Here is a 27,695-nt window from a genome sequence, read left to right on the forward strand (position 1 = left end):
ATTTAGAGTGGAAGTAATGACAATTAATTCAGAGTTTAAGATAAGAGTACAGAAAGTACTGTATATCAAGTCCTAGTTCTTACAGGCAACAGCATGTACATCAGTAATCAGAAGCAGAAGGGAAGTTGACAGAAAAAGGTTAAGTGTCCAGAGAGAAGAAACGGGGGGGGGGGTGGCTATGGGTAAAAGACAGAAGATTAGAGTTTTTTTAATTTATAAATAAGAGAGGAGAATGTAGTAGTTAGAATCAAGTGAAATCTGAGAAAGGGGAGTAAACTAAGTGGGAAAAGAAGGGAGGGAGGTAAATATGAGTAGTGGAGAAATTTAGGGAAAAAGGTATTAGCAGTTAGAGTTCTGTGGCTAGATTTAAGTATGAATTGCGAAGGGGCTGCATGCAGTGGGGTCAGTTGATTACGTTCATGGTGCTTGTGTACAGGAGCAAGTCCAGGTATTAGTAAAATGGACTTTTGGGGCAATTTTGAATGGGTGGGGTTGTGTGATACATCTGATTGTTAAAGGTAGCTTATTCTAGTGGATGGAGGGAAGATAGTTGTCGAGGGTTCTACCAACTGATTTTTTAGGTTTGTAAATGTCAAGGAGGTTTTGACTGGTGCTTCTAAGTTTTCTGGTTGGGAGGTTGTAATTTAAGATGTTGGAAATGTTAGGGCAGAAAGAGGGTTTGTGGAGGATGGAGAAGATAATATTAAGTTGAGAAAAAAGAAGATTGGGGAACTCAAGCCAGTCCAGTGTTTTCAAGGCTAGGCAGTGAATGGATTTAGGTTGAGTGCTGGCGGCAAATCTAGCTATTTTGTGATATGTAATTCCATCTTATTCAGTACTGTTGCCTGTAGGTTAGTGAGGATTTGGGAGCTATAGAAGAGACAAGGTAGGAAATAAGCAAGAGAGGATAACTGTCTTGCCTCTGGTGTGAGATATCTTTTGTTACGGTATAGTAAGCCAAGCTTTTGGTTAGTATTTTTGATACAGTAATTTACATGAAGGTTGAACTTTAGTTTATCATCAATTATGACCCCTAGTAGTTTGGTATGGGATTCAACATTGATGGTGGTGTTGTCTAACGAGGTGATAGTGAAGGCTGAGGTGTTATGAGAGTGATTTAGGCAGAAATAGAAGTAGTTTAGTTTTCTTAGCATTGAGTATTAGCTGATTATTGTTTAGCCAGGTCTCAATATTTGTGAAAGTTTGCTGGGTTTTGGAAAGCACATATTGGATGAGAATTGAGTTAGGGCAAGATTTATAAAGATTGTTCATAAAAATGTTGAATAGGAGAGGTCCTAAGATGGAGCCTTGGGGTGACTGGCAGACGTTGGGATAGTATAGAAAGCCATCCAACAGACTGATGCCTATTGGACAGGTAGCTGCTGAACCAAGAGATAGTGGATAGAGACAGATTAAGTTCTATTAGTTCAGAAATGAGCAAAGGATGAGACACAGTATCAAATGCCTTTGATAATTCCAGGAATAGGCATGCCAAATTCCACTGTTTTATTCAGTCTTAGATGCAAAGATCTCCTTTTGGGAAATTTTGCCGTATTGTAAATCTTCATTGTTAACTACATTCAGTACATCATTTGGTAGATACAGATGTTTGAGAATGCCGTTTGGAATCAATTCTGCCATTGAAGTCTTTCAACGTGCCACGGAACAATTTTTTTCTGGTTATCCATGTGATAGTAGATGACATTACTGTTGGAGGCAATGGTGAGGATTGTGAAGATATGTGAAGGATGCCAGCCTAGCCAGATAGAATTTTGTAGATAATTCTGTCATTTGTAAATATTAATGTAAGCCACATGCTTGTTCTCTTAAATATAAGAAAATTATGGTAAATGTTGAACTTCAAAAATGTAATCACATTGCACTCTGCTGGAGGAAAGCTGATAAATCACGCATTGTATAATTGTTTGATCTCAAAACTCAGAGCCGAGATGTCTGAATGAAGGAATTGTTCCTATTATTTTGAGACCAGAGTTAATTGCTAGAATTTGCATGTGCAATGTCTTTTTATTGCTGTAGCTTCCTGACCAGCTGCAAGATCAAAAGTGCTGTTACACTCTGAGTTTCTGTTAGCCTGGGAAACAGAGAATAATGATGTAATCTGAAATGAGTCAGTGATACTGTGTTATCAATTTAAGGACAAAGAGACTCAGGGCATTTTGCATTTTGTCTTCAGACATCCAGCATTACCAGCACTACTTTGCTCTATATGTAAGTTTATTTTAGAACTGTGTTTTCTCTTAGATATAGCTAGGAAATAGGAAGATTACACTAATTGTTTTTTCTGTATTGATGTCAGAACTATTCTACTGTATTATTTTAAGCATTTTCCTGTGATCTCTAAACTTTTGACTAGCACTGTGTAGTAAGAAGTATTGTCTTGTGTTTTTATTATTTATTATTAAATATTTTTTTAAACCTTTCAACTGTGGCTGTCTAGAGTACATTGCATGTATCCACATCAATAGTCTTGCTGTTCAGTCACACTTACTAGTTGGATAATAATATTGCACAGTAAGAATTGGACACCCTTTAGTAAGGGCCTTTTTAGTAGTTGATAAGTAAGGGTCCTGATGGCTGTGATTACTACCTTATAGCCTGGACATAAGGGGCACAGCTAGTGAACCTATATCAGCCTTCCCCAGGAGTGTCTGTGTGGTTGTATATAATTTATATCTCAAGGTGTGTGTGTGTGTGTGTGTGTGTGTGTGTGTGTGTGTGTGTGTGTGTGTGTGTGTGTGTGTGTGTGTGTGTGTGTGTGTGTGTCAGCTACTTGGGAAGGGGCATGAAGCACTGGTTGGAGAGAGAGAGTGCTAGAAGGACTTGGCTTGGGACCCTGGCTAAGTACCCACTCTACAGAGAAACCAGCCCCAGACTGACTGTGATTTCTGTGTACTCTTAAGGGAAATTGTATTTTACTTTGTGTGCATTATTTATCCTTCCCAATGTGTACACCCCTCACTGGTGTTAGTGGTGAGGATTGAGGCTCCTTGATTGCTGGGCCAGTCCATGGGCGTCACAAAGATGAACATGACAGAAATCTCAGGAAAGTTCTAGATCATGGACTTGAAGTCAATCTTAAATTGAATCCTCAGAAATGTGAATTCAAGCCAAAAGAAGTTACTTATGTGGGTCATTTGTTTACCAGTTCTGGTTTACAACCAGATCCATCCAAGCAAACAGCAATTGGGGAAATGCCAATTCCAGAGAATGTCACATCTTTACATTTTCTAGGTATGGTCAGTTATTTAGGAAAGTTCATCCCAGACTTGAATGAGCTCTCTGCACCCTTACATGAGTTGGCATGCAAAAAATGTAAACTGGTCCTAGATGGAGCAACACCAATGAGCATTTGATATTCTGAAGCAGAAAATTGTCAGTCCACCCACATTGAGATATTATGATGTTCACAAACCTGTAACTCTTGTGATGCTCCAAAGTCTGGCCTTGGTGCAGCATGTCTTCAAGAAGGCATACTAGTAGCCTATCCATCAAGAACTTTAATTCAAATAGAGATGCAGTATGCACAAATAGAGAAAGAGCTTTTGGAAGTATTGTTTGCTTGTTCAAAGTTCAGTGATTATATGTATGGCAGACTTATCCAAACAGAGACTGATCAGCAACCACTAATGACAATTTGAAAAAGCCAATGCATACAGCCCCAGTTCAACTGCAATGTATGATGTTAAAATTGCAAAAGTACAATTTCAATATTGTTTACAAAAAGGGCAAACACTTGTACCTTGCTGATGCTTTGTCACACACACTGAGACAAATGACAGAGCAACATGAAAATGAAACAGCAGACTTTAAAGATATGGAACTCAGAAATATTTCATCATCACGGCTTGATGGACTAAGAAATCATACAGCTTCAGACCCAGTTCTCCAGAAGCTAAAAAACATTATCAGTCAAGGATGGCCAACATGACAAACCAGTTTACCACTTGACATTCAGCAGTATTTTCCTTACAGAGATGAGCTCATTGTGATGGAAGATGTGATCATCATTAAAGGTCCAAAAGTGATCATTTCTAAAGCCTTACAACAGGAATATATCAAAATTTTGCATTGTGGTTACCCAGGTAATGATTCAACCAGAGGAAGGGCAAGAGGCATTGTATTTTGACCTTCTATGTCTAAAAATATAGAGAAGGAAACTCTAACATGTTCAATTTGCAAAAGCAGCAAACTGCATCAAAAAAAAGAACCACTTCAGCTACACAAAATTCCTGAAATACCATGGTCGATGGTTGCCACAGACATTTTCGAATGGAATGGTCAACATTATTTGGTATTAGTAGACTCTTACTCAGATTGGTTTGAAACTGACCTATTTCCTAACTTGACATCAACACGGTCATTACAAAATTGAAGAGACATTTTTCTGTCCATGGTAGTCTGCACAAAGTCATCTCTAACAATGGTGCAGTTTACTAGTCAGCAGTTCAAGAGATTTCCTGGGATGTGGGACTTTGTTCATGTTACCAGTAGTCCTGAGTATCCATAAGCCAATGATTTAGTTGAACATGCAGTTCAGAGTGTAAAGCACTTGTTGGAGAAATCCATGAGAGACGGTATCTATGTTTTTCTTAACTTACTCAATCACAAAAACATTCCTCGAGACAACTTACTTGGTTCACGTGCTCAGAGATTGATGTCCAGACAGACTAAAATAACTCTTTCAATCAGCAAACAAGTGTTAGCACCAAAATAAAAAACAACAGTGTGGTCAAGGCTCAACTTTTGAGAAAACATCAGTCACAAAAGTTGTACTATGATAAGACCAGTAAATCCCTTAAACCATTACTACAAGGTGAAATTGTGAGAATGCAAACATCCAAAGGATATGACTGAGTGGGAATCATGAAGAACATTTGTGAGGAACCAAGATCTTACATCATACAATCTGAAGGAATGGATTTCAGAAGGAACTGTAGACATGCTGCCTGTATCCAAACCAGTGACAGAGAAGATTTCCTGTCCTGACGACTCTAATTCCCAGAGTGACTCGTCAACTGTTCGAATTCAAAAGGACACTGTCCTTTCTTCAAACAAACTTGCTGTAAACTCTGATGCTCCAGTTTTGAAGGAATCCCCAGAGACTGTTCCTGTTGCTAAATCCAGTCAGAATTACTATGTAACTAGGTAGGGTAGAATTTCCAAACCAAATCCTAAATACGCAGCGACTTGGATTTGAAGTCAGTTTTGTTTAGTTGAAATGTTGAAATAATGTCTAGCTCTTAAATATGTCTTTGTTCTTGTATTTGCAATGTCGAACAAAATGAAAGCGGGAGGATGTAGATCAGTGTGTATATTGAAACTATGTAGGCACTGTAGCTAAACAGCACTTGCATATAAGTTATTGAGCATGTGTGAGATCAGTGCCATTTTGTGGGGTTGCTATTAGAACATCGAATTTTCAATTGTTCGAATCACTAAAGGTCGACCTTTAATGACTGAACAATTGAAAATTCAAAGTCTTCAAAATAAACATTAAAAAAAAAAAGTAAATGGTGAAGGCAGGGGGGCAAGCCCCCTTGCACCTCCCACACCCCCGGCTACTTAAATATACCAACTCTGAGATCGAGCTACAGTGTAGGAAAGGGAAATCTTCCCTTTCCACACCGTAATTCATTAAAGTGCGATTTCGGAGTTGGTATATTTAAGTAGCTAGGAGTGTGGGGGTGCAGGGGGGCTTGCCCCCCTGCTTTAACCCATCAGGGAATGTTTTCTTTGTTTTATTTTTTTAATTTCGAAGTTATGGAACTTCGATCATATGGTGTCGACCATATGGTATTAAAAGTTCCATAACTTCGATTTTGTAAAAGTTAACCCATTTTGAGTAGTCAGCCAGTGTGAATATAAGCTTGAATGGAGATTCACATGTGAGTGTGTTAGAAATAATGAGTCAGTCAGTAAACATATGAAGTTAGAAGTATATGTACAAATTACAGTTCCTGAGGTGTGTGCATAATAAACAGCTTAAACGTATTCCATGCCTCAGTCTCATTTGAATACATGAGATATGTGACAAAGGTGTGGTGTCTTTCTGTGCAATTTACAAAAGTAAAAAGTAACTGAACTTATAGCTGCATTCATTTAATAAATACAGAAATTATAGGATATGAAATGTATATCAGAAATGCAAATCAGGTACTATACTTGCTCAGGCCTTTGATAACAAGATCTGTGACTAATCCTAGACCAGAAAGATATAAAACTGTAAAACAGCAATTAGACAAATCTGCTAAGGAGCTAACTATTCAGGAACAGAAAAACAAACTCATTGTAGGTAAATGTGAAACTGTTTAAGTGCATGTGAGATTTCTGTATGGAAAAATATATACCACATTGCTAAATGAACAGTCAAAAATAAAAGTCTAGAACACAGAGATACACAGGGATTTTTGAAATACAGTCCTGTGAGTTACATCCTTGCACTTTGCCTCTGTCTAAAATATTCTGAAAATTCAGCATGATTAACTTAGGGCTCAATAATTCTTTCATTCCAAAACTAGCTAGGAAAAAAGTCAAGCTGTAGACAATCCCCAGGATTCATGAAGCTCGGTGCAAGGACGGCATTTGCCTTGTGCTGACTGTGCGGGGTAGAGATGGCGCAGCAGCACCACATGCATATTAATGAAGTCATGCTGCCATAACGGCCACGTGCATAGGAAATGTGCGCGAGTGCAAGGAGCATGTCCAAGCGCTGCACGGAGGCAGGAACATGTCGGCTGCATACGCGCAACCTAAAATGCTGACTAGTACAGCCCGCCTCTAATAGTAATCACTCCTGTCAGTGTCCGTGGATACTGAAATGTATGCAAAGCATACAAGACAGTTTTGCGAACACCAAAATAAAAAGTAAACACTAAGGCACATAGCTGAATACTGAGTCCCCATCGCTCGAACAAATGACATTTAAAACCCCGTACCCGTATTCCATTGTAGTGTCAATAATTATACCAAGTGGAAGCAAAACACATCATGTTAGCGTGCCGCCAATTGCTAAGCCTAGCCCAATGGTTAGGGTTACCACCTGTCCCACATTGTGAGGGACAGTCCCCCTCTAGGCAGTTGTGTCCATACAAAAACCATTATAAATGTCAAATGTCCTGCGACTGTAGGACATAATTATGTCCCATATTTTATGTAATAGTCCCATACAATACTTATTTCCATATGTAAAATGCCTAAATGTTACAAGAAACAGAATAAGTAAGTAAACAAAACAGAATAAGCAACTAAACTGCTACAACAATAAGCTTATATTTAGGCATAAAACTAAAGTTCTATCCTTTGTACTGACCGTGGGTATGTGTTGGCCTGTAAAATCTGATGTGTGTCTCGAAAATGTCCCATCCTGGTCATATGAAAAGGTGGCAATCCTACCAATGGTCAGAGCATTCGCCCAATATCTGCCCATTCATGGTCCAAGTCATCCTTGTCAGAATGGCTCAAAGATGAATGGGTATTACCCGGGTCTACCTACCATGTCATGAAAGATAAGTATTTGCATGTACCTATGTGCGTGAAGTACAGCATGTGGATGATCAGAAATGCTAGGTTAGTCCTCACAACCATATTGGTACCAGAGATATGTAGTGTACGCAATGTGTTCTGTTGACTGTGCCATGGGCCATCAACCAGAGAAGGGATGGATGGTGTCAGTGGAATATGGGGGTGGGGGGTGATGGGTAATGTAATAATTCGCCAAGGGAAGACTGGGTTGGATACACAATAGGTGAAATGGAGGTGTACAAGGGAGCAGTGGGTGAATCAGAAAGATAACCAAAGAACAAATATTCACATCCGCAATACAACCTGACAGGCCATACTGTAGAACACAATCCCACAAACATATGTACATTAAAATGTGTGATACACATGTACAGAAACGTTACCGGCACATACCCACATAATGGTTTGGCCTGAACTGAGCCATCCAACCCCAACACACCTGGATACATAATTGAATACCCATCATCCCCTCCACAGCACACCCCCCCCTTCCTGAACATCCGCCAAAACCACCCATACTCGGGCTGCTAGCTAGGTGTAGCCATATCTGCACATAGTGACCCCCCTACTCATATCTAGTAGGCAGTCTCACCCTCAGGATTGCAAACTATGTATCCCTTGCATATATAACCCTACCTTATTTTTGTAAAGCCAAAGGAATTGAGGTCATCTGTCCCCACAATTTTTGGATATCCCTCATGGGATAAGTATCTGTTCTAAACATTCGACTTGGTATCACAACACAATGTCCAGTCCTGTAGACATCTGGACACAGGTTGTATGAGCAGTAGTTGTCCACAAGACTGCTCAGCCTCCAGCTGATCCTGCAGAACCTATGACCCGGGATCAAACACCTGACCATGATGCACGTCTCCCCACGTGCATTATCGGGAATATATATCTTACACATTCACATAGTGGCAGTTGGCTATAGGGTGATTAAGGTGCTTTAAAGCAGACATAAGTAGAGTTACCACCTGTCCCACTTTGTGAGGGACAGTCCCTTTTTGGGCAGTTGTGTCCTGACCAAAAATAATACAATGGCAAATGTCCTGTGATTGTAGGAAATACTTATGTCCCATATTTCATGTAACAGTTGCATAAAACAGTTATTTCTGTATGTAAAATACTTAAATGTTACAAGAAACAGAATAAGCAACTAAATTGCTACAAGAATAAGCTTTCATTTAGGCAAATAAGTAAAGTTCTAACCTTTGTACTGACCGTGGGTATGTGTCTGCCTGTAAAATCTGATGTGTGTCCCAAAAATGCCCCACTTTGACCATTTGAAAAGGTGACAACCCTAGATGTAAGCGGGTATGCAAGCGTGTATGCACGACGGTAAGTGGCAGTGATTCAACGGTATGGGAAATGTAAATAAGCATGTAGGTGTATATGCATGTGTATGTACAGACCGATATAGATATATATATATATATATATATATATATATATATATATATATATATATATGTATATATATATATATGTTGATATGAAGAATGAACATGGTCACAATATAGCAGTTATAATGAATGTGAAGGGAAACAGCAGCGGAACCCCCCGTAATATTTAATGCTGTTATATATCAGGATGGCCAGAGGTGAGCACACCTCTTCATCCTCATCCACAGGTAGGATGCTAAAAGCAGAATTAACGATGTCCCCGTCTTAAGTCTGACTTTCAGATAGGTACAGGGCAGTCCCGTTCCCCAGTTGGACAAGCCTAAACCCGGATGACCACATGAACACCCTGACAATCAAATACATGTATGTGCCAGGACTATAGGATTTGGAGGTCTGAATATACTTTGAGTGAGTCAACATGAGTCAAGGGTCCAGAGAAGTAGGGAATGGCACATGTGTAGTAGTGCAGTTTTCCCAACAGGAAAATGGATGGCTGCTGTGTTAGTGAAGTGTTGAGTCATGTGTTCGGGTAACTATGAACCATGGGTATACATATAAGTGAAGCAGAACACCAGTACTGTAGTGGTTAGAGCATCCGACTATCGAGCAGACTTTGCCAGTTCGACTGCAGCACACACCATTTATGACGCATAATCCTTATACGAGCATATCGTGCTAATTTTATGCTGTGTAATGATATAATACCAATTAAACGTGAACTGGGGTGACGTATCACAGTAAGAATGTAGACAGATTTTGCATGACTTGAATCAGCAGTTAAACAGAAAACCGCAGCTGAAAAGTGTTGTACTCACCCTTTGTCCAACGGTCCTTGTTCCGCCCAACAGCACAATATACTACATCGGCCAGGCCCAACGCCAGGACCCTGCACATCACAAACAATGTGATTTACCACTAAGCCATGGCAGTTATACCTAACGTTGATGTTATCACAAACATAGCAGACAGCACAGTCATTCAACAGTATGATCAAAGTAATTAAATCATAAAGATGTGTATGCATACATACGTACACATATATATCTATCTATATATATATATATATATATATATATATATATATATATATATATATATATATATATATATATATATATATATATATATATATATATATATATATATATATATATATATATATATATATATATATATATATATATATATATCTACATATAGGATAACCACCTGTCCCACTTTGCGAGGGACAGTCTCTCTTTGGCCAGGTGTGTCCTGTACACTTAGTGTAAAATGGCAGATGTCCTGAGATTTAATGACAAAAATATGTCCTATATTTATGTAACAGTAGCATAAAACAGTTATTCTGTATCTGATCACATGAACACCCTGACAATCAAACACACGTATGTGTCAGGACTATAGGCTTTGGAGGTCTGAATATCCTTGGAGTGAGTCAACATGCAGCATGGGTCCACAGCAGTAGGGAATAGGGAATGGCACATGTGTAGTTGTGCAGTTTTCCCAACAGGAAAATGGATGCCTGCAGTGTAAGTGAAGTGATGAGGCATGTGTTCGGGTAACTATGAACCATGGGTATACATATAAATGAAGCAGAACACCAATAGTGTATTGGTTAGAGCATCCGCCTAACGAAAAGGCATTCACGGTTCAAGTTCGACTATAGCACATATCATTTTCCTTGTGGAATGAATGTTGCTCTGCTGTAAAGCCGACATTTAAACATGTAAAAGTGAATGTGTGTATCGCATGGGACTATTAACCAGATCCTTTCAATCAAAGTGGTACTGTCATAATGAATAAGGCACAAGTAAGCACAAATAAGCGGCAGTAAACATATGTAAGGCACAGTAAGCATAGGCGAGTGCTCCTGAGCGGGTGTAAGCAGCTCCCAGCATAGGAAACACACACACACACACATATATATATATATATATATATATATATATATATATATATATATATATATATATATATACACACACACACACACACACACATATATATGTGTGTATAGATATATATGTACATAAATGAAATATGTGTATATATATATATATATATATATATATATATATATATATATATATATATATATGGGTCTACTTTGAAAGACCGACGACACACAAACCACCGAGACCAGATAACCGACAACACACAAAACCGACAATGCAAAACACCGAACACCATTACACCGACACACCGAACGTAAACAACACATTACACTACATAGCATAGCCACTAGCCCCAACCTAAACCCTAACCCTAAGGTCCGACACTATCGCACACTCACCCTACCTGCACCCTAACCCTAACTCACTTAACCCACCCCTAACCCCAAGGTCCGACACTATCGCACACTTCACCTACCTGCACCCTAACCCTAACTCACTTAACCCACCCAAAAACATAAAGCCCGTCACTATCGCACACACTACCCAAGACTCTAAACCTAACTCACTTAACCCGTCCCTAAACTACAGTCCCTCACTATCACACACTTACCTTACCCGAACCCTAACTCCGACACTAACACACACTCACCTTTCCCACAGCCTAACCCAAAATCCCACAATATCGCACACTTACCTGACCGCTCCTAACTCCATCACTGTCGTACACTTACCGAGTCGCGATCACGCATTACCCTTGTCGGTCTTTCCGCTGTCGGCAAATCACCCTTTCAATAAACTTACCTGTCGGTCGTTTGGTCTTCCTTTTCCGCGTGTCGGGGAATCAACGGTTCGGTCTTTTAAAGTAGACCCATATGTATATATATAAAAACGTCGTAACAAAAAAGCATACACAAGGGATGTGAAGGGAATCAAGAGCAATTTTGGTATTATATAGTGCTTTCAGTGTATGTCATAAAAAGCTGCCCAGGAGTGAGCAGGGCACCGCTACTCACACCACAGGCAGGGTTTTACCAGTGGGAGTAACATCGTTGAATTGCTAAGTCTACTTTACACACAGACGGAATGTAGTCCCATGCTGGGACTACCAAAAATTGGAAAGAGCAAATGGCTGTATTCCAAAACCCCAGGAAGCACACGTATGTGCAAATATACATGGTGGGAGACCCTGTGAATACATGAGGTGGGACAAAATGTGTGTAGGGCCCCAAACACTCTGGAGAGGGCAATGTGTAAAGGTATGTCATGGTTGTGATAACAAGTGGATAATGGATGTTACACATGTAAATTCAACACGGGTGGGGTGGAGGAACTATGGGTATGCAATTATGTATCCAGGCATTCCAGGGTTGGATGGCCTGGTTCTAATGGACTGCCCCGTGGAGGTCAGCTAGTTCGTAATAGGCATATATGCATACACACATGCAGACAACAATATGTTGAAGTAAAATTTCTGTAACACATGCATTCCATTTGTAGACGTAGATAATAGGAATGTGCCCATATAAACATTGACAGTAGATGGAATAATAGGCTATGCAGACGAGGGATGGGACGAATCATGCTGTATCACATTCCAGTTGCCATCGGTAATCCGTACATGAATATATTGCGACATCTGTCCACTGTATAACGTGCTAAATACCGATTACAAGATAACTGGAGTGAAGTGTCGGTGTTATAATGAATAAGGCACTGGTATGATGGTGAAGCATATATAAACACCATTAAGCATGTGTAAGTGCGTATGAGTGGGCAATGTATTGACACATAGATATATATATATATATATATATATATATATATATATATATATATATATATATATATATATATATATATATATATAACATCATACATATATATATATATAAATAAAATCTCTATATATAGACATACATATATATGTATCGATATATATATATATATATATATATATATATATATATATGTTATAGTAAATATACACATGTATATACATAGGTTATGTTACAGCAGTTACGGGTAACATATGTTCAGACCGGACATATGTTGGTGGGAGGTCCAGTCAACAAACGTCTACCTCCCACCCCCCCAGCTAGGCCAGTGAGACATACAGACATGCAATAAAGGTAAATAAAACACTGATTCCCAGATCACCACCAGGAAACTACCAGTGGGAGAGATCTACAAGGTCTACACTTAAACATGGACAGCGACGTCCCTTGTGGGACACAAAAAATTTTGTTCTTCCAGGCAATGCCAGTAAAGACTACTGCGACCAGGATGTAGCTGTACATGGAACAGTATGTTGTGCAAGCCTGATAGCACATGGGTTGACACAACATATGACATGTGTCCTGACACAGGGAGAGTGGGCAGTGTGTAGGGGTGTGTTCATACCCCACCTGCGCCCACAGTAAGGATGAGTGCTGTAGAGTAGTGGCAGGTAGGGGAACTATGGGTATGCGATTATGGGCCTAGGCATGCAGGTGTTGGCTGGCAGACACATATTAGGACCACCCCGTGGATGTAAGTAATATTCCGATGTGGGTATAGCAGACGCCCATACCTCCCAAACCTTAAGAGCACATTTACTGAATAGTCTGTAAACTATTGGGGAACACATAGTGACCATATCATTGAACTGTCCCCAATTACCAGGGACGTCCGTGATTATGAATCAGAATCTAACACAGTCCCAACTAAACCCTCCTAGAACTAGTGATATTAGGAGGAAAGGTGGCGGAATACACGTAATGAATAATGACAACATGTAAGAGTCCTAATCAGCATGTACCTCGGACAATGTGTATGAATACATATGTGCTCTGGGTCCGTCAATGTGTCAGGTTAATAGCACCAACCTTCTAAATGTGTCCCTGAGGTTGTTATGCAGTGTCCCTGATTCCGTGTTCATTCTTCCCCATTCGTATGAGAGGTCTGCTAGTGAGAGAAAGCGCATGTTCCGCCGACTACCTTAGAAAGATGATAGAATAATAGGGTTGGGGTTACCACCTGTCCACCTTTCGAGGGACACTCCCCTTTGGGCAGTTGTGTCCTGCAAAATAAATGTAATTATGGCAAATGTCATGTGATTTAGGGCAAAGATTTCCTATATTATCTGTAGTAGTTGCATAAAACAATTATTTTGTACCTGAAACACCTAAATGTTATAAGAAACAGTATAAGCAACTATAATGCTACAAGAATAACCTTTTCTTTAGGCAAAACAGTGAAGTACTCTCCTTTCTACTGGCTGTGGGTATGTGTTGCCCTGCAAAGTCTGACGTCTCTACATACAGGTCCTATAGGGTTGCCACCTTTCCAAATGGGCAAAGTGGGACATGTTCTATAGAAATGTCAGACTTTCCAGTGCAAAACATACCTACAGCAGTGCATAGTACAGAATTATACTTATTTGCACAAATAAAAGTTTAATCTAGTAACATTTGAATTGCTTATGCTACTTCACATAACATATAGAAGTTCCATATATAAAATAACTGTTTTATGCAACTATTAATGAAACATAGAATATAATATTGTCCTGTAATCAGGACATTTGCTATGTCTTGATTTTTTCACAGGACACAACTGCCTAAAGACGGACTGTTCCTTGCAAAATGGGACAGGTGGTAAACCTAAAGTTCCGCCTTGGCCAATTCAAAAGGTGGCAAACCTATAATAGGTATGCGGTAGCATGACTTGGCCGATGGATGTGGCTCCCACAACCCAACTACTTGTCTGCATTGAAGAGTCTCAGTTCCCATGAATCAGCCAAACAGGAGCAGATTTTATGAGGAACACACAAATATTATGATTAATTCACTGTACAGGCCACTGATTCCGTACAGTCAAACACAATGCCGTTGCCTAATGGGCAGCCATTCCCGATACTGTAGTCATGTAGTCCGATGTAATAGGCATCACAAGGTAATATTGTGGTCCTCGCTGCCACCCAGGGGTGTGAGTGACAGATGCAAGCACTAATGTTGGTGCATTTGCAAGTGCAGGAGCGAGCGGGTGTAAGCGTGTTTGGCTACCAGTAGGTAAGTATTGCACTGGTAAAGCAATGTAGAGGCTAACCAAGTGTAAGAGGCTGTAACCAGAGGTCAGCAGTGCTTCACACCACGCAAACTCACTCACACCCGCTCCCAACTGCTTTAATGTGCCTTACTCCCTCTCTATCCAATGGGCTTGTTCTGCCCTGCAACCAAATAAACGTCCTTTGCAAGGGTCAGAACCAGGACCCTGTGCACACAACTAATATGTATTACCAATAAGCCATGGGAGATATACAGACAATGGACAGTACCACAAACATATCATACAGCATAATCATTCAACAGTATAGGAATGTATCCCATCATGTAGATGTATATGTGAGTGTTTATGTCCAGCATATGGGTACATACATATATAGAGATGTATCAGGAACATACCATGTGGCAACAAAGCATTACAAACAAAGGAAATGGGAAACACCAGCGATGCCTGTATTATGTAGTGGTGTTGCTCTATGTGATCTCAAGACTCCCTCAAACAGACATGTGTCAGTCATACACGCAAATAGTTGTACATTGGCCGTATACATCACTCTGTGCATGTAATGTACATTAACACAACAGTACCTGTCCAATCATTATGTGTGAACAGTACTCTTGCAAGGTGCTGTGTGCAACATCATCATCATGATAAAGGTAAATGGGGTAATGGATCATCCTAATCACGTGTACGTGGACCATGTAGGAGTGATGTGCATACCAGGATCGTGCGCCTGAGGGATAGGAGTGAGGATAACAGGAGTATGTTGTGATGCATATTACAAGAATTTCATGCATCCAGTGGGCACGTGTGTGTAATGGACAGCTATGTATAGGACAGATGTTGTCCTAGGAGCCGATTGGCCTTATGTTTCCGTAGGTGAGGGTCAGATGTTAGGGAAGTATTGTAGGCATGGCCGTGGAGGATAGGTAGGATCACAGAAAAGACAGCATACAGGGTTGGTATATGACACATGTGGGGGAGATACACCACGGACGGGGATGGGTGTTCGGCATTCACAAGCCCATGGGAACAGTGGGATGGAGGTCCCCAGCCATAGGCAACTGCTACTGCACCTACACAACTGCAAAGGAGGCAGTGCAGGGGGCTGTCCAGGATGGGCAGCATCACCCTGTAACTGTGACACTCCACCCTTGAGCTGGCATATCTGGCTTCGGAACCCCTTAGTGAGCCACTAACGCAACATGTCTGGGACTGCACGACAGCAGACGTGTACCTGTCTGATCCCGCTGCCAGGGGGACATGCTCCATCCTCAGTGGTGGTACCACCAGAAGGTGGTGCAGAGCCAACAGAGGTTGATGTCTATGGCTGGGCCCCAGATGTGCTAGTACCCGGTGCCATGGTCAGATGAAGTGGGACAAGACGTTCTGCTGGGACCTCCCAACCCATTCAGCCTATGGTGTTGAATTTTAAACCCACATATGGCTTAGTGATAGACAACAGCATACAGGATTACCTATGACAGTGTGCATAGATATCACCAGCAACCCAACACAACAGATGGTATACATTTGCAGAGGGAGCACAACACATGCATATATACTGTATGCCATCTGTGCAATGTGTAGTAGATGTGTGACTGCAGCTATGAACAGTTGCCCATTATTGGCTTGTCACTGGGAACCCCAGACAGTGTCTGTCATACCATTGTCTCATGTGACACATGTCCAGACAGGGATGCGATGGCAGTAACACATCCCTATCATCATATACTATATGCAATCCTCACACCATACTTCTGCTGTGCACAGATGTGTGTTCAGTGTGTAACACAGGAAACAAATGGTTGCACACACTGACCAGTTCACAGATGGCCCTACAGATGGGGGTCCCTCATGAACACAGTACTGTCATGTCTGTATTATAACATGCAGAATAGCCATTACCACACACATATTAAACAGACAGTAGTCTCAATGCAGCACAGCTATACTTACATGTTGTAGTCATGTGTGGCACATCACCCTCCTGTCTTTAAGCTATTTCCCACTGTGGAAAATGAGTGAGGTACATCCAGATATCATCTGTGATGCCATGTCAGAACACCACAACCAGGTACCACTCACAGCGACTGTCATGGCCAAATAACAACATGTTTCCCTAGATAGTGTACTGTGTTTATCATACAGATGGCTATGGGAACACTAACACAGCTGTACCACATGCAATCAGCTAGAGGAGGACTGCAATAGGTGCAGAGGCCATCATCTGACCATGTCCATCACTTACAGTACACATGCTGCTGCTGCGCAGGTGTACTCCTTCACATCCACCAGAGAGTGTGTGGGTGGGACAGGCAAAGTACACCAGGGAAGGGCTTGGAGACTTAACCATAAGCATCATCTTCCCCATGCTGAACAGTACAGGGGTCAAACCCCTGACTGACTACTCATTACTATTACATGTGCATGATGTTACTACATATGCCACAAAGGCAACATGTTGCTGTGCTGTAAGAACATATATGTGTGTAGGTGAGTGACATCTGCAACAGAGATATAGTAGACATACATTAGATGTGGCACACATGGCTGTCCACGTGAATGGATGCCATTGTCACTACAACCACACTCTCTAATAGACACGCATTGACAGCTTTGCCAGGGCCACAAATACACAATGTAACTACTTAGTTTGCCACACTGCGGTAATGCACAGGACCACATGCACCACAGGGAATATCTGGAGGTTCTATGGCCTAGGGCATGTGAAAGTGCTTGACATCTGTTGGTATGCCAATGATGGTTATACTGGGAGTGACTGTGGTTGGGAGCATCACAACCCACATGCAGACACATGGTGTCAGTACTGGCATGCAGGTATGCATTGCTTCATGGGTGTGTAGTGATTGGCTGTGCAAGATGGCTGTACAATGCTGGATGAGGGGTAATCCTTGGCATTGCATCACCTGACAATGGTGTGCAGTGCAGGGGTGTAGTGTCTGCAATGTCCCACACAGATGGGTACTGCATTATCTGGCCGGACATCCTGGTTACCAGTGTGTATGGCCATAGCTTTGCAATGCATGCCATGTCTGTGTTTGACAGTCCTTCACATGGACATTGCCTGGGTTGTGCATGTTCCACAATACTGTACAGTGACATGTACAGGTGTACCTGGTTTGGCAGACACATGTTGTGTATACAGCCTGTTATCCCCTGATATGCCAGTACTGGCCTGGTGTGGCAAAACCTGCTTATAGTGAGCAGGTTGACCCTGCACCTGCATGGATAGTATGATACAGGTATTCCATGGTGTCAGTGGCATGGGTCCATACAGGGCACATGTGTACATCATTGGCTGGCCTCTGTGGATCACATTTGATGGCATCACATATGTTGCAGGCATTCAGTGTGGAACATAGTGAAGGCACAATGTCCGCATATATGTGCTTATTGTACCGCTGTACAGGGTGCCATGTCCTCTGCAGGCCACTGCATTCACACCATGCCTACTATCTGTCATCAATGTGCATGGTACTAGCAACATAGCGAGATATCCTAGGCAAGTTTGTTTGTGCATGGCATATGGGTGTGGGACATATACCGGGTACTAGTAGGGCTGCATACTTTGTTCACCAGGCCTTTTGCCAGATGTATGGGTATGGCTTGCCAACACAGTCCTATGGCTGACTGACAGCTGTACTCCTCGTGAGGTGGCCAATGTGTCATAAGACGGATACCATATAGGAAAACTACAAAATCTGGTCCCAAACATGTCCAATGTTAAGACAATCACGGCCACCTCTACACAGGCTCTGACAAACACATACTTGCCATGTCCTATATACAAACCCCTACCATATCACACTGCAGCAATATGCATTTAGGGCATGCACTATGGTGAATACTGGGTTGCAGCATGCCTACAGGTGTATACCTAGGTGGGTGACAGCAGGAATGACAAAGGTGGTCATGTGATTTGTACAGAGAGTGCATACTCTACAAAGCACTGTACTTGTCTCATGCAGACACACACACACACACACACACACACACACACACACACACTTGGCATGTCTGGGATTAGAACACCGACCTAACTACATTATTACACTACAAAATTACGCAGTTACAAAATGCTCTACTGAGATTACTGGGACACAGCACTCCTAGAGGTGTATTTGTAGACAGGTGACATCATCAGCCTTGCCAAAGGTGGGTATAAGAATTGTATGGAGTGTGAGCAGTCTAAAAGCATTACTCAGACCTCAGGCAGATGGTGACAAACACACACACACACGGCAAGTCTGGGATTAGAACACCGATCTAACTACATTATTGCACTACAGCATTATGCAGTTAGAAAACACGCTACCGAGATTACTGGGACACAGCACTCCCAGAGGTGTATTTGTAAGTGGGTGACATCATCAGCCTTGCCAAAGGTGGGTATAAGAAATGTATGCAGTGTGAGCAGTCTAAAAGCATTACTCAGTCCTTAGGCAGATGGGGACAAACACACACACACACACACACACACACACACACACACACACACACACACACACACACACACACCAAGTCTGGGATTAGAACACTGACCTACCTACATTACTACACTACAGCATTACACAGTTACAGAATGCGCTACTGAGATTACTGGGACACAGCACTCCCAGAGGTGTATTTGTAGGTGGGTGACATCATCATCCTTGCCAAAGTTTGAGTAGTCTAAAAGCATTACTCAGTCCTCAGGCATAAAAGCATTACTCAGTCCTCAGGCAGATGGGGACACACACACACACACGGCAAGTCTGGTATTAGAACACTGACCTAATTACTTTATTACACTACAGCATTACGCAGTTACAGAACGCGCTACTTAGATTACTGGGACACAGCATTTACAGAGGTGTATTTGTAGATGGGTGACATCATCAGCCTTGCCAAAGGTGAGTATAAGAAATGTATGGAGTGTGAGCAGTCTAAAAGCAGACAGACACACACACACACACACACACACACAGCAAGTCTGGGATTAGAACACCAACCTAACTACTGTATTATACTACAGCATTATGCAGTTACAGAACGCGCTACTGAGATTACTGAGACACAGCACTCCCAGAGGTGTATTTGTAGGTGGGTGTCATCATCAGCCCTGCCAAAGGTGGGTATACGAATTGTATGGAGTGTGAGCAGTCTAAAAGCAATTTACAGTCCTCTGGAAAATGGGGACAGACATACACACACACACACACACACACACACACACACACACACACACACACACACACACACACACACACACACGCCAGTGGTAGGAACGGAACACTTAACTATTTACAGATCACTATTACAATACTACATACTTACGAGTGGCGCCACACAGACTACACATTTCAAGGCTGTCATTATGACCTTCTAGGAATGTGGATATCAACAGGGATACTGGCAGTTAAGATGTACATAACTGTGAACCTGTGAGTTTAAAGTAGGAATCCATCCTGACCTGGAGTATGCCCATCTGTGGAATGGACGACTACTACCACTATACAGGGTTACAATGGCCATGTCCATACACAGAGGCACATAACCAACACAAGGTTTCACTGGGCATGCTCACACACTTAGTAGCACAGGGCTGTTCGGAATGCACTATGTATCCATCTACACAAGTTTATACTGGGCATGCTCATACACTTAGTAGCACAGGGTGGCCTGGGATGCACTCTGATTCTAAACACGGAAGGCTACAGTGGCCATGCTATTACAGGTAGACATAAAGAACACATTGTATTGGGCTCTGCTGTTAGTAGTTGTCATTGTTAGCAGGAACGCTGCTCTACATATATTTGACACTGGTCTTTTACACAACGTCTGCTGCTGTCCATCACCTTGGATGTACCATCCTATACCAAACACAATATCACCACTCACAGTGATGTCTTGCTAGGAGTGGAAACTGCTTGTCCAACCCAATGAGCCTTGCTAGAGATGGCAACTGCTTGAACAACACAATGAGCCAATGTCTTGCTGTAAGTACAAGGTTGTCTAGTGTCTGTCATTCTGGGATGACATGGCTGACAGTAGACAGGCCTTTAACACATATCACATGCATCCATGATTCAAGGGAGTGGGGATAATACCCAAGTCGCATCCACCCATACAGTGCCATTCCAAGGCAAATGTCCTAAACACAGGATAACACCCTGACACCTACAGGACAACTGCATTGTTTTCTTATGCTAACCAGTGCTAGATGTGTAGCATCCATAATCACAGCTGGTCACTGTAGATCCAACAATGGAAAGTACTGACATCTGTGCAATGAGGAACACCTGGCTGATGGCTCTGTAGTGCACAATAGCACTACCACCATATACCTCAGAACCAGACATGTGGGCCATAACACAGGTATGGACCGCTCCAGGTGGTGGTTTCCCCACAAACATAGAGGCCACTTACATGTACTGACCGGTACCCCCACGAAAGGCATCACAGGTGAGTCATGTGCAGGACACAGTGTTACATGCTGCATTCTAGGATGTAAATCTCAGACATGACTTTGCCCTCGGACCGCCAACACACATCCATACATGTTGTAGGACATATATGAGTACACCACCATGTGACCCTTGACCAATGGACTGTACCAAGCTCTGCATCAACTGTAGAGAGTACCCATGTACTGACACAGTTGCATCATGTGTTATGCAATGCAATGATACCACTGTCTGTAACCAGGTCAGCTGTACACATACCAGGGGCCCCTCAGTACTTTCCAGCATTAGCAGATGACAGTTGCTGTACACCAGTACACACCCTCATGTATGGATATGACATACATGCACCTGCCCTGGGTATGTACATGCCACACACACACAACATACATGTAAATAGCATAGCTGTTGTTGTCCTTTGTGCAAACAGGTGGCTACAGCCATTACACACATGCACATGGAATTTAGGTCCATGGCTGCTGAATCCTAACAGTACATAAGGTGTGATATCAATGTTGACAGAGGAAACATTCCCTCTGTACCGGTCACCCATTACACCCATCATATCATACAACAGTCCATGTGTCATGTATGTCATAACACATGTCCACCAATTGCAATGCCTACAAACATGCCCAAATGACAGGATTGTAGGACCTACACACATGTACATATAGTGTTGTGCGTGCAGTTGCTGATGTATGCAGGTGACGTGTATCCTAGTACATCATGCAGTTGCAATGCAGCCTCAACATTGCCAGCTGTATATGGTGATATGCTGAATGTACAGAAAGATGTACCTCAGGTATGGACAGATGTGTGGAAATAACTAACTGGTGGGGCATCTTTGCAGATGGATGTTTGCTGAGGACAGCTAACAGGTGTGGCACAAGTGGTCCTACAATAATCTGTGTAACCAATAAGCAATGGTTTTGTTAATTGAAGGACATAACACACAACTTAGACAGTGGTCAGGGTGACAGCAAAGGTAAATCACTTGACACCTGTTAACAGTTAAGACGTCCCGTGTGCATACATCAGCACTGTTGCCAAAGGAAGTATCAGTACAGTTTGTAACGCATGCAATACTGCTGTAAGTCTGTCATACATATCATGAGCTAGGCAGGTCTTTGATTCACAGTACTGGCATGTGTGGTTGTGTGTGTGTCCATATATGTCACGTCTGGTAGGGAATACATCTCAATTGTTACTCACTCTCCTGTACACTAGTGTACACATCTGTACAGACTGCAATGTAGAAAGCAGGACATAGACAGAGGCGCGTATCTCACACATGTGAGGTATCTGTATGTGTGTGACATAGGTGTATTCAATACTGAATGCCACAGTGTGTGTGTGTGTGTGTGTGTGTGTGTGTGTGTGTATGTGTGTGTGTGTATGTATGGCTGTCTGGTCCCTGGAGGGAGGATGCATGTTACCATACTGAACTGATAAGACCACTCCCCCCATCCAGGCGATGCATTCTACTATCCATGTTGATGTCCCCAATCTTAGGCCATACTAACTACCTGTACATATGTATTCTCTGTGGCGTGTCATGTAGGTGCACATTACTGTAATGATGATTTGCACATAGGCAAGGGTCCTCACCTCTCCAGTAGCAACTGTGTGCGAGTGTGTGTTACTGTGTAGGTGAATCAGTGAGTGTGTGGGTGTGTTACTGTGTCACTGAATACATGTGTGTCAATACCTGAGTGCGTGTGTGCAGTTGTGTGTTGGCATCCTGTCATGGGAACATGTATTACTGATTCCCAATGAGGCATCACACTTCCCACTGGTCTCTACCCTTGTAATCAGCTAGACCGCTCTCTTACATCACCACTCCATGTAACTGTACCTGTAATGTCACCCTTTATGGATGTCACATCTGTAGCCACAGTAGCTTAATACACAGCTATCATGCTCTTGGATCAGTAGACGTGTTTGGAATGTGGGGCATTCTCACTGTAATGTGGCAGCTACACGGTGCATGCTGGTATATTCATACATACCTGTGAGTAGCCAACATTGACATATGGGACACTTACTGCAAACATTGACATCCACCGGCACATGCAATTAGACCTGAAGGAGGACAGCAGAACATCATGACCAACATGCAGTTACTCTTGTTACACAAGATACATACTGTTAACAGTACGAAATGCATTGTACACCTGTAGTACATGATATGTCTGCTGCCTGTCAACAGTACTCAACAATTGTAAACTACATTTATCTTCCTAGTCTGTTCACCCTGTGCATCAAACCATTTGAGCATGTTCCTGCACTGTCGGTGTGGATGTCAGGGATGCAGCAGAGATATCATCATATGCACAGAGTGATAATGTTTGCCAGAGGCCTAGGCTGCACCATTGGATGACATCATGTGTGCAGGTTAGGGCCTTTGATCTAATTGGGTGTGTGTGGATGTTATGCATGTGTGTGTTGCGGTGCCCTACATATGTTTCCAGTGTGTGCGTGTATGTATGCACACAGTTCTGCCATGTGTCTGGCCTACACAGGGGTATTATTGACAGCTGCAGACTGTACAGGCCAGGGTTTACAGTTCACGGTGTCCGGCCACTGACATGTGACCTGTGCCTGCCAGGGGTTGCACGGGCACTACCAGGCAGAAGTGCAGATTGGGTACTGTCTGATGTCAGTCATCCACTGGAAACATGTACCTGTTGAGACCATCCCGGGTCACGTGCACATGGCCTGCTATGTCATGGTGTGGACAGCACAGCACCAGATGCACTGCTGCTACCACCACTATGGGAGTGGACATGTGAGGTAGCTTGTACACATAGACCTGAAACAGGTGATGTAGCAGGCCTATGTCCACATGCCTGATGCCTCACTCCTACCAGAAGTTCCAACACAAACAGCTCATGCTCATGGATTGTCATGCCACAGTCAAGGACTCCAACCATGTCACCCAACCATTTATCCAAAGCTTCAGCAATCTGCTGTTGAGCATTTACCATTGCCTGGATATTGTTGTTTAAAGAATGGACAGCAACCCTCTGAAGCCTCTGATCTTCTCGGTTGTGCCATTCAGCACATGCCTGTGCCTCCATTACAGCCTGAAACATGCATCTGGTGACACCAGCTGCTGCGTTCTGTCTTGCAGGAGCATGTTGGCCAGAGGTCCTCCTATGAGCAGCACTGGCCACATGCCTGTGTGGGGCACCACCTGTCAGTTGGCTGACACCATGGTGTGCAGGCACACCTTCCATAGCCCCCACACTTTCATGTTCCAAGCTAGCACGTGCCAACTGTCCTTCCTCAATGGCCACTGGTGATGGGGTATGTGCAGGCATGGGATCTGTGTGTGGGGATGAGGGGGATATAGCTGGAATGACAACCAATTGCACAGTTTCAGCCCCTGACAACTCTGCCTGTGCCTCAATCATACATTCATCATCACTGCTAGAGTCTGTGGGGACACTAACATCAGATGTACCACAGGAGGGCAACACACCTACATCACCTGTGAGGGCAGACATGAACTGTACATTACAATCTATACAATAGACACACACACACACATGCATGTGATATAACAGAAGGCATGCAACATGCATGTGATACGGCAGACGGCATGCAGCCCATACAATAATAGTAGTAGTTTTCATACATCCCTGGGTTGCACACAACAGCATGCATGTGTCATAGCAGACGGCATGCAAATTACACAATCATAGTAGTAGTTCATAGGTTCATCAGTAGGTACTACTAGGCTATCTGCCCGAAGGCATTTATAAGCCTAGCCAAAATGTGTTGGTTTTCGCTGCCCCCTTAGATTAGTTCCCTGTGCCTCTGTCCAGTACAGCCATTGACGTGATCCCTGATGTAAACTTTTTGTTTCCCATCCACTCGTCAAGATTTCTTTTGAAGAGTGTTAGTGAGGAGCTCTGCCTAATGTAGATTGGGATCTTGTTCCAAAGCATGGAAAGTCTCTGGGACTGAAATCTATCCCTCCAGCACATCCTATTTATTGTTGTGGTGAGGTTTAGATCCCTAGAGCATGTGGCTCGTGGGGATAAGGTTTTCTTTAGGTGGAGCATGTCCATCAATTCTGGGTTGGACATGGCCTTGTATGTCAGGCAGAGATCACCTCTGAGTAGGCAGTATGCAACCGAGTACAGCTGTAATTTCTTCAGTTGAGCTGCATAGGGCATCTGTTTGAGGCCAGTGATCCTCTTGGTGAGGTACTTCTGTGGTCTTTCCAGCTGTTACAGGTGTCTTGTAAGGTACATCCCAAATGGGGCATTGTACTCTATGATGGGTCCGATGAGTGATGAGTAGAGGGGCACAATGACCTCTTTTGATCTGAATGCGAACCCTTTTGTGATTAGGGGGGGCCACGTAGAAGGATTTTCTAACCACTTTGACAATGTGATTATCAAAGGTGAGATTACTATCTACTTGGGTCCCCAGATCCCTTATTACGTCTTCCATATTTAGGGGACTATCACTTATGTGGTAGTTTGTGGGTGCTTTGCTTTTTCCAATTTAGCTTGAGGCCATGATTTTGACACCAAGTATCCGTCTCAGTGAGACCCTTTTGGAGGATGTCTGTGTCAGCCGGAGAGTTAATTATAGCCCCTAGTTTGCAGTCGTCTGCGAACTTGGTCAGCCATAGTCCTCCTGTGCTTGCCTGTACCTCTGAGAAGTATATGCCGAATAGGAGGGGTCCTAGGACTGAGCCCTGGGGAACTCCACTTGTAACCAATTTAGAGTTGGACCTAGCTCCCACAACTCTCACCATGTGGGTTCTGTCCGTGAGCCAGTTGGCAACCCATCTTGTGACGTAGGGGTTTATGTTCAGACTGGTGAGCTTGTCTATAATACCAGAATGGGGAATGGTGTCGAAAGCCTTAGCGAGGTCTAGGTAGGCTGTGTGTACCACCTTTCCCTCATCTATAGCCTTGGTAACTGTCTCAAAGAAGTCCACCAGATTTAGGAGGCATGATCTGCCCTTAACAAAGCTGAACTGGGTAGGGTCCAGTGTTTGGAGGTTCCCAATGTCTCTGTTAATGAGTTAGATGATGATGTGCTCCATAGCCTTGCAGTTCAAGCTAGTCAGGCTTATAGGGCGATAGTTCCCGAGGTCTGTTGTGGCTCCACCTTTGTGTAGCAGAATAACCGCTGCTGTGCGTCACTCTATGGGTACCTAGCCTATGGAGAAGCTGAGTTTGAACAGCATGTTTAGGTGAGGGGTTAGTTTGTCTTTGAGCTCGTGAAGGACGCAGCCTGGGACACCATCCGGTCCCATTAATGCTGTGTTTTTGGCTTTGGAGAGGGCTGTTTTAACCTGAGTGTGATTTCAGGGACTCTACATTCTTCTGGTATGGTTATGGGCCCTCTTGGGGGTGGAAAGGGGGGTGAAGTTTGTGCTGAACCTGTCTGACAGGATGTTGGCGATATCGGTTGGTTCAGTGTATTTTGCACCATTCTGCACTAACTCCGAGCAATCTGAGCATTGCCACTTAGATTCTTGACATAGCTAAAGAATGTCTTGTGGTTATCTTTGGAGTCCTTAGCAATTTTTCTTTCAAAGCTTGCCTTGGATGATTTTATGAGGGAACTGTAGTTTCTTGCTGATACTGATCAGGGATGTCTTCCCTTCTTGGGATTTTACTCTTTTCTGTACTAGTTTTCTCCTTCTACTGTATAGCTTGTTTATGGCAGAAGTCCACCAGACTGGTTTCCTTTTCTTGGAGGAGTGAGTCTTGGTTTTGCTTGGGATGGCATGATCCATGTATTCTTGTAGGTGCCTGTAGAGTGCATTAGTAAAGGATTTTGCAGCTTGGACAGCATTATCCTTCAGCATGGGGGCTTTGAAACTTTCCACCTCGGTCTTAAGTAACATGAAGTTTGCTTTTGAAAAGTTTCTCACAGTAGTTTTCTTGTCTGGGGGTGGGGGCGGAATGTGGATATCCAAAGTGATTTGTTTATGGTCAGATCTAACCAGCGAGGGGTTGACCTCCGGTGTGGAACACCGATTGCCCATGTTGGTGATGACCAGGTCCAATATGTTGTCACCTCTGGTGGGAGTGTTGACCAGTTGAACCAGGATATTTGAGTTTATAAATTCTAGGAAATGTTGGGCAAGGGAGTTAGTACTTGAGTAGTTCTCCCAGTTAATATTTGGGTAATTGAAATCACCCAATATTAGGGTGTTTGGTAGGACCTTTATGTTTCCCAGTGTTTCCAGAAATGTGGAATGGGGGTCCTGGGACATGGTGGGTGATCTGTAGCAAGCTATAATTTGAATTGCAGTTTTGCCCATTGTTAGTTGCACGTGGATGATCTCTGAAGCTGTTACTGCA

The sequence above is a fragment of the Protopterus annectens genome, chromosome 2.part2, assembly GCF_019279795.1.
Source record: "Protopterus annectens isolate FY-2018-M chromosome 2.part2, PAN1.0, whole genome shotgun sequence".
NCBI classification, from domain to species: Eukaryota; Metazoa; Chordata; order Ceratodontiformes; family Protopteridae; genus Protopterus; species Protopterus annectens.